The sequence below is a fragment of the Musca autumnalis genome, unplaced genomic scaffold (assembly GCF_047663935.1).
Source record: "Musca autumnalis isolate F117 unplaced genomic scaffold, ASM4766393v1 scaffold_5, whole genome shotgun sequence".
Classification (NCBI taxonomy): Eukaryota; Metazoa; Arthropoda; class Insecta; order Diptera; family Muscidae; genus Musca; species Musca autumnalis.
The window spans coordinates 117,726,006-117,741,737 of NW_027412088.1; the positions used below are offsets into that span (position 1 = coordinate 117,726,006).

General features: G+C 32.6%; 1 protein-coding gene across 14 annotated transcripts in view; it reads left to right on the forward strand.

Moving 5' to 3' along the window:
* Positions 1-15,732, forward strand: part of Pde8 (phosphodiesterase 8) — a 279,303-nt gene that overhangs the window by 175,602 nt on the left and 87,969 nt on the right. The gene's annotated exons all lie outside the window — the stretch shown is intronic.

Sequence of the window (15,732 nt, forward strand, 5' to 3'; positions counted from 1 at the left end):
GTGCAGTTTAGGATCTGTTGGAAGATCCTTTGGATATTTATACCAATGCTACTCCTGCTGGTCCTGTTTACAGCGATATTATGTTTTTCTTGCGCAAGTTCATGCATCTTGACGTATTTGCCCAAAAACTCTAAATTATGCGGTGATAGTGTTATAATGACAACATTGTTGTAATTTCCTCAAAAACATAAAGAACACTTTCGACATGACGTAGTCCAAATACGTCGATGTCACTAGACGGAGAAAAAGAAGCCTCTCTAACAAATGTCCAAACATATTTTGCAGCAAAGATATATTTGTTTACAACCACTCCCAAACACAACATTTGGCTCCTGCATTTTTAAGTACTGAACCGATTTTTCTGAAATTGTCAGGGATTGTACAGGGATGGCCCCCGGTTAAAATGGGGTACTTCCCCTATAATCTACTTCTTTAAAAATGCTATATCCATATAAATAAAAATCAAATGTCGTTCGTTGGTAATGGCGTCAGTTAAGAACTGTTGGACCGATTTGGATAATTCTTTTTGTGAAATGTTCGTCATAACCCAACTTAGGTTTTTATGCAAAGAAAATTTGACCACGCCCACTTTTTTTCAATTTTAATCTTTTCTACAAAAACTACTAAACTGATTTTCGTGAAATTGTCAGGGATTTCCCCTAAACCCTATTTCTTTAAAAATGCTACATTTACAATAATTAAGAATGCATCGGTTTGGAAATTAATTTGCTAGAAAATTGTGGTTGTGTCTCCGAACTTACCTATTTGTTTGGGACCCAAAGATTTGACCACGCACTTTTTAAAATAGTTTACATCCCCAAAACTACTGAACTGATTTTCCTGAAACATTAAGCGATGGCCCCCGGTATTTTCTTGAATTTCGAAGGGGCGGGTTACTTCCCTTTGCCATATTTAAAAGAACCCCATATCTTGATGAATAAAAATCAAATGCCTCCATAACCCAACATAGGTTTTTATGGAAAGAACATTTTGCTATGCCCATTTTTTCAATTTAACTTTTTTCTTTCAAATCTACTGAACCGATTTTCCTGAAATTGTCAGGGAATGGCCCCCAAAAACAGGCTACATAATTTATTGAATTTCAGAAGGGGCGGGGTTTGCCATATTGTTAAAAAACACTATATTCGCAAAAATTACGAATGTCTCGCTTTAAAAATGCAAGAATTAATCTAATTTTGGGAGCAATGGGGTACCCTAGGCACATATTTGGAGCCAAAATACCGGTCCACTTTTTTAAATATATTATATCTTGAAAACTGATGATGACGCCCACTCTTTCAATACATTATTTCTCCGAAAGTATTGTGCCTAATTTAATGCAATTTTCAGAAAATTTTCAGGAATGTCCAGTGGTCCATACTGATATATATTTGTAGACGAATTTCGAGGGCCTATTGTTTTATAATCGCTATATTTGTTAAACTTATGAGTGCATCGGTTTACAAATTAATTTCCGAGACAACGGTTATTGCCCCCTTATAAATAAAAACGATATATTTACATATTACCTTAAATGGTGAGGTTCAATAAGCGGGAGAATTTACCATTTTTTTAACTTTTATAATTTAGGATAAAGACAGAGGACATGGACCATAATAAATTCTAAACAGCATCAATAAGAGAAAAAAGGTTACATACAAACTCTGTTGATAAATTTAAAATCCTCAATGAATAACTAGGTTGGGCAATGGACCCGAAGAAGATAGGTGAAAATACCTATTTTTGAATTGTCAAGCATAAAGTCCATAAAAAGTTGTAATTAAAACTCATTACGACGGGCCAGCAGCATACACTGGGGTATGCTAGTAATGTAATAAATATGTAAAGTATAGTCTCGATAATCCGGACACTAACATTTTTTACATTGTAGACTCGGTAATCCGGGAATCTCATATTTTTATTACCTCGATAATCCGGACATCAATATTTACTTCCTATCTTGAGCAATAGATTCTTATTTATTTCATTAAAGTTTTCATTCTTAGCAATAGCAATTGGTGTATAAATAAGAAAAATTAAGTTTTTCAAAGTTTTCGGTCCGCATCTTTCTGGTCTTTCTGGCTAGCCACTGTTGACTCAGTTATACAGTCCATATGGAATTAACTATTTGAATCTGTTGAATGATTCTTCTACTCTTCAACCATAGATGACTGTCTATGATTATGAAAAGTATTTTAAATCTAGTGTTGGGTATTAGGCTTCCTTAAAAATCGATGTTGGGTGTTCCTTTCCTCTAAAGGTTCATAAGGCCTCTGATAGGTGGGATAGTCCCTTGAAACTGTATAATGTATGCCAATGATATTTTATCTAGAAATGTTTAAAACATCTAAAGCGTTGGGATTAATAACTAAGTTTTTGGATTTTTTAGATTATGTAACTCATTTTTTGAGTTACAGACAAAAATGTGTAAAATTAAAATGTAAAATTATGAATGAAAAATTTAAATAAAAGCTGAGAGCACTCTTGCTATAGGCAGAAATTAACGAATACTTTTTTGATCGCTAACTTTCATATTTTTCAGTCGGTAAGTTAGAAATTGCAATAAACCATTTAAAAAAACGCATGACTCTTGGTTTCGACGACAAGGTAAAGTCCGTTGCTGATGTTCATACACATGGCTAAAATATATTCACCATAATGATATGAGTGCATTTGAATTTTGAAGTTATATATCAAGTCGTGAGAGGGTCATGCCCCATGGACACTGAAAATCAATACGAGTATATGTACATTGAGCACAAGTGTATATCCTTGAAAAAAACTATAAATTGTAGAGAAGTTTTACCCCCAGTTTTTGTAAAAATTGTTATTCTTCTCACACGAATTGTCAAATTTTGATGATCGATTTACTCGCTTTAACGCAAATGTACTGCGCTGATTTTTAGATGAGGAATTCTCAACGATATATGGAACGGGTATACGAAAAATTAGATGTGTATGTCTTCTGGGGGCTGTGCTATGGATGCCGAAATTATTACGAATATAGACGAACGAACAAAAATAAGTTACAAAAACAGGGGGTTAGACTATAAAAATACAGAGGACGGTAGACGAGTAAAATTAAGAAGTAAATTTTGTAGCCAAGAAAGCTGCTTAAAATGATCATAACCCGTGATATTTGCTTAATATGAATTCGTTTACCTTAATTGTCAGGTTATTATCTAGTAAACGTCTGCTATTAATAATTTTAACTTACCAAATTATGTGTTTTTGTGACTACTACATGTGGTGTCCGGGTTATCGAGACTATACTGTACATCTATATTTCAAACACATATATATATATATATATATATATATATATATATATATATATATATATATATATATATGCTGGGTTGGCAGCCGCTGGCCGAAACACTATGGTTTCGGGTCAATCCGGTACGAAAGAACCCGCGCTCTCGTCATCGCTTATGCGTCTTCTTTTGCACCATACGAACAGCTCTTTGTTATAATACAAGGAAGAGCCCTGTTGTTACGCTCTTTGACAAAAATCCTCTTTCCACCCATAAAAAATATGTTCTAACATCAAAAATATGTTGGTACCCAAACAAATGAAATGTTGCAAACATATATTTGTTTGGACCGGAACAAATTATGTTTGGATCCAAACATATATTTGTTTGCAATTGTCGCAAGGAAAATTGCCTAATGTAAATATGGACTTAATACTTACAGGTAACTGGCAACAGCTTATCTGTCCGATATCATCCTACATTTATTCATAATGCATTTTAGACACAAAGCTGATTGTATGACTTGACGATAAAAACGATACATCGAATGGGGCCAACTACTATTTCAAATAAACAACAGCAAGTAACCGAATTCTCAAATGACATTGTTAATGCAAAAAGTGATGATTGTGGCCATAACAATGACTTTTCATTGATTACAAAATTCAATTTATATAATTAATAATTTCTGCTGTTGTTAATGTAGGTAAGTGATGTCTCTGGTCATGAATTCGTTCATTAGTAACTATGGCTAGCTAAATATTTTAATGATAAAATCATGTTTTGCAATAACGTAGCAGAAATTTCAATCGTCGTTAGGCTGATGAATTTAAATTAAGTGTCTGGTGACGCTCATAATGTCAGAAGACAGTAAAACCTTCCACCCTGGAAGCACATCGAATTGTCAATGCTCACATTGCTCATTTACTCAAAGAGTGGCATAACTAAAAAAATGCGCTATCTGAGTTAGTAAGTTCCATTTTTTCTCCGAATTCTCCTTTACCTTTTGTCAAAATTTTCATGTTGATAACTCTAAAACTCAACAAGTTAAAGCTTATTTACAAGAAAACAGTTTTTTAATTAATGTAGTATTAAAACATATCAAATCATGCTTGATCTTCCACAGAAATTTAGCACTGATACTTGACTAGCTCTATCCAAAGGATGGTCCGAGTAGTTATTTTCTGTTTTGTGTAATAATCATTTTAAATTGGGCAGTCAAATTTCAACTCGCAACTTAAAACGCGTTTTTATCGAAACTTCATTTCTTGAGATGTGACACTCTTTGAGTAAATAAGCGATATGTGGTTTTTATGCTCTTTTTCATGGCAAATATAATAATGTAGAAAAGTATTCATTCATTTGTGTGTGGCCACAGGTTTTCAGAAATGTCCAACAATGCCAAATTTTCGCAACTAATACATTAGTTGGTTATTAAAATATTTAAACAACAACAATGGGATTAAGCCGGCCATTTTGAAAAAAAAGAAATGTAACAGCGTGCCCAATACGAAACTGGGATTATATAATATTATAGAGCAAACGGTACTTTCGCTAACACAAACTCTAAACGAGACCGAAAGAAAACTTTGCAATTATAAAAACATAAGTTTGTTTTTCAGAAAATGCATATAACATCGCGAAATATTCGGCGTAAATTCCCATTGCGGTATATCAAAGTTCATGTCTGGACGAGATGTCTGTCCGTCCATTAAAAATTGTAATCAATTATGGACCAATCTTCAGGTCAATTTTGTATGAAGGACGGGTTCTGATCAGAATAAAATCGATTAGTTTTTGGTGAAATATGTATGTAGGGGGTGAAATGGACCAAAAACAAAAATGTTACCTGATTTTGTAGCTGCTCTGTAGGCCACATTAATAAATATGGTATGAGTTTATGACAAAGAAAAAGCTTGCACGATGATCAGATATATTTAGCCGGTTAAGTGAACCGAAACTTTTGGTAAAATTGGTAAAAATGTTACTTTATATTTTATATCATTATTTCTGGTAGGCATATTCGGTACATGTGAGATACATTGACACCAATTATTTTGATGTACATGATAAGATAATAGTGTGACACTCCCTAGACTCCCTAGTATATGCAGTGATCCACAGTTTTAATAGTGTAATCACAATCACGCGTATGGGTTTTTGGTCAAGGAGGATGCCAATCATTTTGGATAATGATGGAAAAATATTTAGCTGGTGAAATTGTCCATAATTTTTGTAGGAAAATATCGAAATTTGAGGACATATTCCGGCAAATTATAAAAAAGAAACTTGAAAACCAACTATTGACCTCAGGTTTTCGGAGTCGGAGTCGAGCAATTTTGCTGGAGTCGGAGTCGGAAAAAATAACTCGGCTCCGACTGCGTGCGAATATTTTTCTACATTATGTCCAAATTTGTCGATGGCAGAGGGTGTTGGGAGGAAAAGGATTACCACATGCCTCACCTCTCTCTCCTTCAAACTGACAATTGCCGCAAGGAAAATTACCTAATGTAAATATGGACTATGGAAATATAACATTAAATTGGGGACACCATTTTTTTCGAAAATCATTAATTATTTTAAAAGAAATCTATAAGAAAACATATAAGTAGATTTCAAAGGATATTTACAATCCTTTGAAATCTAGTCTATTCATTTCTAATTTGTTTACAAAATGCATGTCGAGAATATTTTTGGTCCAATTGATCCTTTAATTTTTTGCAAGAAAAAGTAAAGTTCTATGACAACCGAATTATAATTGGACATTTAACGTCTTCTATATAAGTCCTACAAATCTTCTGCCAGAAGTCTCACTGGTCTTCTCATCTTGTCTTTTGTGAGAAGTCATCCTTGTCTTCTATTAAAAGACCTGTTAGACTCTATGAAAGACATTGTGGTCTCTATGGGAAATCCTACTGATTACACTGTGACACAAAATCGAAGTCAACGTCTGGGGATGTAAAATTCCCTTTGATAAAGCCCATATTGAGTATATTAAGAACTTCAAAATATACCAAACCTGAAGTTTCTGAGTTATGACGTAATAATTTTTTGATATCTCTGTTTGGCGATATTGTTCCATCATTTTGAGATAACATGTTTTCAGTTACATAGAATAAGGAATCTTTTTATAGAATATTTTGTCCTTCTACCTCAGTTTATTCCATGTCCTTTTTGTTCTTGAATTGAAAAAGTAACACAAGATACGATGTACTACATGAAAACATTCTACAGTGTTTCTGAAATATGTTTTTAATACTTCTTGAAACACCAAAATATTAACATTATTTGTTCGAATACCAGTTTTATAGCAACCCAAGGAATCTTTGACATCTCTCGGCACTGCTTATATTATATACTAGAATGTGGAGGATGCAATAGGATGCAAACATAATTTTTATTTAGCTCGCTCGTGTTTGAAACATTTAGAATTCATCAATTAAAATTAGAAACAAATTTTTCAAATTACATATTTTTCATATTTATCATATCGTATTTTTTATTTTCATATAAAATTACCTAAGTCGTCTTGTGTTCTATTTTATTAATATGTTTGCGATATGCTGCTGCTTATGTCGATATAATAAGTGCCTTATGATAATTATTTTGAGTTCATTTGAGTTAGTTCATTTTCCACATCATCTCATCACCCCAGGATTTCGCAAACGTTTTGATCGATTTAAAATATATGAACTCATGTGCTGGAGGGTGTTATAAGAGATAAATCTATATAAGAACAGCAATAAAAAACGAATTAATGAACTCGTAATATTGTGACGTCAATAGGTATTTTAACTCATTGCACGCAAAATATATTGAACACATTCACACGAACAAATATGGATAAAAACACAACAATATGTAAATGCTCTATCTATTAATTTCCATACAAATGAACGGTTTGTATACTTTTCACTTGATATACATATGTATGTACTTTTGTTGTTATAAATACACATATGTATGTGTTGTTCCAATGGAAGATTGCCGTAGGTTTATCCAAATGTACTCATTTGTAGACGACCGACCTAATGAACATAATTTTATCAAGGGCTTAGCAATAGTACTGTCTGTTAGAGTGCACATCATTTTGTGATAGACAAACAAACATCGGTTGATACAACGGAAAGCTGTTGGCGTTCGCCTGATAACATTAGTAAATTGACAGGAGATACACAAATCAGCAACCCAGTAAATCTAAAACTTCAAAGGGCTTATTTAAAAGCAATACGTTTATTTAGTTGGGGATTGTGTAATTGTTTCGCAATCTGTATACCCAGCACCAAGGATTGAAGGAGAGAGTACACCAAACCACTAAACATAATTTCACACACTTTATATTTACATCTTAAATAATGAATTTATATTCATTAACATATAAGGAATATACCGTAATAAACGAAGAATCGATGCCCAAGCTATAATAGGATAGTTCCAGTCTGATAATCGCATAATTCTTATTGTTTTGGAATTAATGAATACCGCAATGGCAAAATAAATACCAAAATAATAAAAACATATAGGTAATATGAAATGGTTGATTTTACTTTTCAAAATTTGGATAATTAATTGAAACTATCCATTTTTGGCCAGCGCAAACATTTTTGGATTGTTACAGTGTTTCCGATATATGTTTTTAATACTTCTTGAAACAGCAAAATATTAACATAATTTGTTCGAATGACTTTTCGATACCAGTTTTATAGCAACCCAAGGAATCTTTGGCATCTCTCGGTACTGCTTATATTATATAGGATGGCAATAGGATGCAAACATAATTTTTATTTAGCTCGTTCGTGTTTGAAACATTTAGAATTCATCACTTAAAATTAGAAACAAATTTTTCAAATTACAGAGTTTGATTCCGAACCTTCCCAATACTAACGGTAACAAATTAGCACTTTCTACTCTTATGGCTGGTTTCTGTAAGACGATGCAAATTTAAATTCGTTCGAAATGCTACCAAACCAAACACAGTGACACTCATTTCAAATTTCCGAATCCCAATTCTATCCTTTCACCCAAAACCAATGTGCACCAAATGAAGTGTTTTTTGTACACCTATAGCCTAATTTCCAAAGCAACCTCCTTGTTTTAAATTTACGCAACAGCAGTAACCCTTATATCGGTTTCCATCCCATTCCAGCTTTATCCTTTTATCCAATACCAAGTTGTACCAAATGTAGTACCATTTATTACTTTATGTATGCTATAGTACTTATAGTTCCAAAGCAATCTCATTATCACAACCCCACACACCAACAATGGCCCTATTAACAAATTTCAAAATTTCAGATATCATGTCTACTTCCATTAAGTAGATTTGGTTCGGTTATAGTTCGAATTTTAAAAATCACATCCTTATATCAACCTTATTGGTCACTATTGATGTGACCATAATACCAAATTTTAGGATTCCATCTCTATCACTCCATCCAATACCAAATGTAGTACCATTTGGTACTTTTCGAACACTGATGGTACGCATTTTTAAAGCAACCTTCTTATCTCAATCCTAAATATCAACTATTGCCCTTACGTTGCGATCACACACGACAGCACATGAGAAGACAGTTGAGTTCATGTATTGGTTGTCAAAAAATTAAAAATTGTTCTTGTGACGTTGGCGTCCGGATAATTGCAAAACACATTGTGATATCATGAATGTTATATGTTTTGTTTAATATAAGTTTTCAAATGTTTCAATGTTTAATCCACTGCTGCCTTCTTTTTATTATTTGAAATATTTTTGTTCAAAAATGTCCATGATTACTGTTTATGAAATTCAAAGATATCCCCTAGGCATTTGCCAAAAGTATAAATATATTAGAGAAAACAGTGTGTATCTTTGCTATTTTCAGCTTAAAGTTGTCTGGTATAAACGACTAGTTATACACAATTTCAGAATTCTAGATAGACCCAAAACCCAATTTTGTACAATTTATTACTTTCGGAGATTTATGGTACACATTTTAAAAACCACCTCCATATCTAAACCCCACACACTAACGTTGACCCTAATAACAAGCCTTAGAATTCTAAATCTATCCGTTTTTTATAGAGGGTACAATTATATTTGTTATTTTTGAGCAGCATCAAATTGTAAGTCGATATAACCATGTCCCTCCGTATGTCTGCTAAAATCAAGATATAGCTCGCTATATTAAAGATAATGCTCTATAATTTGGTACAGAAGTTTCTATTACTCCTAGGATGTTTGCTATTGAAAATGGGATATATCTGCCGATTTTCGGTATTTTGAAGTCTTAAATTTTTGTTGGATTAATTTTTTAGCCACAACAATGAACTTGTAAATTTTTTAACTGGTAAATTTTTTAAATCGATTGGAAAATAATTGTGGCCTTTAGTGCAATTTTCTGAAAATTCGCCTTTGGTACAAAGTACTATGGGTTATCGTTAACCGATCGTCATAAATTTTTGTAAAAATTGTTTTTTAGCCACAACAGTGAACTGGTAAAAGATCGCTAGGTTGGCTTGAGTTAATGTTAACCTATCGCCATAAAAGATCAAATGGAGAAAATTTAGGGGACAGGAGTTCCAAAAAAAAAAAAAAAAAAAATGTATTATTGTTTGTGTCCAAATGGAATGACTGTAACATGATATTTCGGGCTCTAAATTGGTAGAAAACATTTATTGCTCATTGGTATTAAACCTTAAGTTATATTCTTTTACTTCACTGCTCCTAGGAAAAAGCTTACACGTGGCGGAAGAGCTTAGTACTTTCATAAACGAAAGGAAACTAATTGTTCTATTTTACTTCAATACAACTCGTGGTGAAGGGTATAAAAGGTACGGAACTTACAACCGTTCTTACTTTTTTTTTAATTTATTACCTTTTGTACTCTTATTGTACGTTTTTCAAAAACCACCTCCACATCTCAGCCCAATACATCAACACTGGCACATATTTCAGAATAACCCTTTTACCCCTGCACCCAATACTGAATTTAGTACTATTTAGTGTCTTTCGTATACGTACGGTACGCATTTCCAAAACCACCTCCACATCTCACCCCTACACTACAACACTGGCTCTAATACCAAAATTCAGAATTCTAACTCTATCTATCTAACTCTAAATACCAACTTCAACAGCACTACCAATTTTCGGAATTCAAGCTGTATTCTTAACCTAATGCAAAATTTAGAACCATTTGTTACTTTTCGTATATCCACAACCACTCTATACCTCAACCCTATACACCAACAGCGACCTTCATGTAATCTTTATGAGTTACAACTTTATTCCTGCAACCTATACGAAATTTAGTACCATTTAGTACATTTCGTGTACTTTAGGTACGTATGTATTTGAATTCGAATCGTCTTAGTGAAATAGGCCATTGGTATAAATTATTATACATACAGTATAGTACAAATTTCCAAAACTACCTCCATATTTCAATCCTACACTCCAACAGTAATCTTATTTCCAAATTTCAGCTCTATCCTTTCGCCCAAATTTATTACATAAGTGCGGTTTTTCAAAACTACCTTCATATGTCAATCCTACACTCCAACAGTAATCTAAATACCAAATTTCAGGATTTCCTCCAAATCCAAATTGTACCATATTTAGTACATTTTAGAACGTTTTGTACACTTATAGTTTTCTAAAGACCCTCTTGTTCATCTATCCTACACTCAATCAGTGACCCGGTAGCATAAATTTGTAGTACGAATTTCCATAAACCCACCCTTCTCTGACACCTTCGGACCACGAGTGATCGTCACACAAAATTTCAAGATTCAGCCGTTTCGTATGGGCGTTGTTGAATCAATTATTAAGTTAGTCAGTCAATCACCTCAGATACAAAATTTCTTATATAAGAAATCTTCAAATATTAGACATGAAATCTAGTAAAATATTAAAATGAATTTAGTATCCCCAATTAGTTGTCCGCCATTGTGTGTACATATATATGTATGTACCGCAGTTATATGCACATTTGACTTATTGAATGTAATGTGCTAACGAAAGGTACTACATGAATACTACTCCTAAAGCACATGAAAAAAAACTACATGCAATATAATGGAATGAAACAAATAGAAAAATGAAGATATTGGAAGTTATCTTATCTCCCCCAACAGCGAGCGAACTTCGTAGTACTACCACAATCTCCTTGACTAAAACACAGTTTTTCAAATAAATGTTGGAATACTAATGACATACAATTCCCAGAAAATTTTATGGAAAAGGTTCCATGCGATGCTCTGATTTCACTGGAGGTTGTAAAAAACTCATAACCTTAATATTTCTAGCAGCCATAGATCAGGATCGAATATGGACTACATCGGTACCCGAACCTGCTCTCAAAATAGTTTTGATTTGTTTGCAGAAGATTGTTTTCGGTGCCCCGATTACGACGGTAAAAGTCTCTTCAGGCAGAGATGGTCTGCATGATGATTTTTTAAGTTTGCGACGTTCAGAACGTCGAAAACGTCATATGCTCCTAGAAAACGTATAAAAGGTAGTAAACTTCATAAACCTCAAAAATGTATGTTACCACCATATTTTTCATTTAATACTAATTGTACAGGACTGTCTTGGTTATTGAAGAGCCTCCATACATTGTTTGAACATATTTTTTATTATCCATCTACAATACATTTTATACAATACCTCTAATTTAAGTATGATTCAAAGAATTTGCTGGTGAAATAATAAACATATATGCCAATATAATATAAAAATGTATATAAAATGTAGGTTTTTATAATGAAATCTGTTTGTTTCATTTTTTTAATAAACTAAGATGCTTGTTCAGATCCTGCTAAAATCTACAAATTTTTACTATGATAACAATAAAAAAATAGAAAAAATTAGTAGATTCTTGCAGTTCTGGAACAGACCAAAGATCTCAAAAAAAAATAAAAAATAAATTTTTTTATTATGAAAAATATCGATATTTATGTTATAAAATTCTATTGTTTATTCTGTTAAAAACCTTGTTTTTGGATAGGTTTACGACGTTTCTGACGTATGTAATATACGTCGGAAATGTATGTCAGATACGTTATAATTTCCGACAGACCATATTTGGTTCAGGGGCGAGCACAAGAACTTTCGAACCAAATACTGTTTTGGTCAAAATTTAATCGTAATATTTCTACGCAAGTCCATGCTTCCTGCCATAATGGTACAAAAAGCTCTTAGTTATACGGTGACAAACTGAAATTACTGGTGGGCGCGATATCTATAGAAATTGTGATTCTATACCTTCACCGGTCCACGTTATCTACATAAAGCCAACCTGAGTACGAGAGATGTATTTCTCTAATCTCTAGGCCTAGCTATGTAATTCTTCCTCCAATATTTAACTAACTCTTCACAAATTGTCCTAAGTGTAGCCTCTTTTAAGCTCGATCGTTCATCTCTCATTCACTTCGCACTTTATTTGATACTTTCCGCTCGTGTTCATATTATTTGGAAAACGGACTTACATAACCTAGGGCCGAATGCCAGTGATTGTAAAAGTATTGATCAATAAGAGGGTGAACCAAAATGCGAATATGAATATGCTGGGAGAACTGTTAGATCAATAGGATATCAAGCAGATTTGAAAGCTTGTTCACTAATGAGCATAATCAAAGTTTTTTGCAAACAACTAACTGATAAACTGTATGTGGTTGAATTGAGTTAAGTTCACTTTATTGATATTACAGGCGTGCGAGAAAATTCAGCTGCCGCCTCCACGTACACATGCATATACTAATGCAACACGCACATGCGTCAAAAGCTGTTTGTTAGTATGCAAATTCAGCCAGGTTACCATATGTAATTTTTATTTCAGTTTTCATTCTTTTCGTGAAGAGGAAAGTTGGCAAAAAACGGGCCTCACCCCATGGAACTTTCTTACAACTACTTCAAACCTTAAATTGTAGTTATCAATTCAGCTATGAAGAGCGGACCATAACATCATCTTTGTTAAAAACTAAAGCCATTTTTAAATAGTTTATATTAAATCTGCGTCCCGAATTATGTATTGGAAGAAGTGTAGTAAGTATTGGAAATAAATGGTTCGCGATACACTCGTGAATAATATTTCTATTTCGATTTTATAATAGGAAATATTTAATAATAGAAAATATGTAAAATATGCATGAATTGGAAATTATAAATATTAATGTGTTCAAGCTATTGTAAGTTGAAGTCAAAATATTACACGAGTATATTTTATGTGACAGCCATACCTAACTCACGACGTACAGTGTTGCCGCAGTGGAAAAATCGAAAAATATGATGTTAACTGTTATATATAAGTATATATATATATAGGTTTCTTTCTTACAACAAACACATCAAATATCTGAAAGAATTTTGTAGATATGTGCATCCGCAACGAAGTTATAGCTCTTTCAATATGAAAAATATTTTCCAAATATTTATCATATGAAAAATACACTACCTTTAAAATAACTATTTCCGAAAATGTTGTTGATAATATTAAAACTTTTGGATGGGGATTTGATGGGTGGGCTATAAATATACAGTTTTAGTGCAATAAGTGGACATCAACTGGACATGGGCAAAGTACCGTTATTAGGAATTAAATATTTAAATTTGATTAACAAAATGTAAATTCCTAATATTTCGTAGAGATCTTTTGATTTTTTTCCATTAATATGACATCTCATCCGAAGCGAAATGTCTAAAAACTGCCCATCCTTGCAACCTTCTGAGATATATCAATATTTTAATGAATGGTCAATTTGATATTAACCCACTTAGTGTCGATTTTTTTGCAGAAAACTTAAATTTTTATATGAAAGTTTTATTTTTAAGGACTTGAATGCGTAGAAAGCATTTTTATGAAATAAATTTTTCTCTAAAACGTTCATAGGTTCTTTAATAATAATGTGTAATATAACAGAAAAGAAATAATGCTAATAACCTGCGTCTCTACACACAAAACACAAAATCTGTACCTATTTTCACATTCAGGGCAATCATGAATGAAAATGCCGTGCGGAATTTGTCCCCTTTCCCCAATTTCACAATTTTTTATTTCCATATTTATGTCCAAAAAGAGAATATTTTTGTCGATTCAGCAGATTTCAACGTTTTCAAATATTGGTTCTAAGAGAATTTCACTTTATAAAATTATTTTCCGTGCGGAAAATTCCGAGGGAAATATTCATGATTGCCCAGATAGATTTCAATATTACGTTTAACGTTTTTTCAAATACTAAAAAGTAAAAATATTAGCATATCTTGACTATAAGTTTTGATATATAAATGGTTATAACTTTGGTTTTAAAATGTTATTTTTGAGAATTTACAAAATGTCTAAAAAGTGTCGAAGACTCTCCACCGCTGGGGCAGTTTCGCCATAGATATGGAACATTCAACAAAGGACTCCAAAACTGTAATTTACCATACTTCTTCCTTAAATATCAACATTATGCGAAAAAGGAACATGTTTTCCATTGCATAATCAAAAATGGTTCAAATATTCACAAATAGAAACAGATTTTAGCAGTTAATTAAAGTAGGTTCCTTGTATTTAGGTATAAAAGGCCTAATATCACTCAAATAAGATATGTTTAGCATAATATTAAATTTTAAATTCACATTGCAATGTGTTATATCTATGGTATAAAGAATTTAAGTTAAACATGACAAATTTTTGATATTAACCCACCACACTCCCATCATATCGTAGGCGCCCTACCCCTTACATATTTCATAATATGTATATATTAACATTTGTAATTGTTTTTTAATGCAAATGATTGGGATTTCTATTCTTCAGTATTTGTGTTCTAACGGTATACAATATGTGTTTGATATCACAAAAGGTACCTACCATAATAATTTTCCCAATACCTTGAAAATACAAAACTGTGTGCATCCGCTATCATACCTATGACACACCTGCCAAGTTTTGGGAGATGATATTTCTTAGTAAAACTCAAAAATTTTTCTTCAACGGATTATTTCTATCACTTGTTGTTTTCGAGAAAATCGGCGCTGGCGTAGCCGCCCCATATATATTATTTGGCAAAATTATTTCTGATCAGACTTTCTTTTCATTTTTCGAATTTCATCAATATATGACACGCATTGTGTGTTTAGTGCATCAATTACCCGAAATCGGGCTAAATTATATATGAGAGTTACATAGGTAAAGCTACTCAGGGGCCTAAGAAAAAGAACACATAATATATTTGAAGGCTTTTCGATTAAAATTGACTGATTTATGTCAAAATCGGGGGAGGGGAAAGATATATATGGGGCTATATCCAAATCTGAATCGATATGGACCAAAGTTGAAATTTTTCATTCCTATGCCCTCATAAGTACGTGTGCAAAAATGCATCCACCAAGGTCAACTCCTTCTATTTTTGTCCACTTTTGTATGGAACACAACAAAATTCCCTGAGCGTCCTAATTACACAAAAGCTTTATGAACTCACGTTTAATAAAAACCGGAATGGAAATATATTG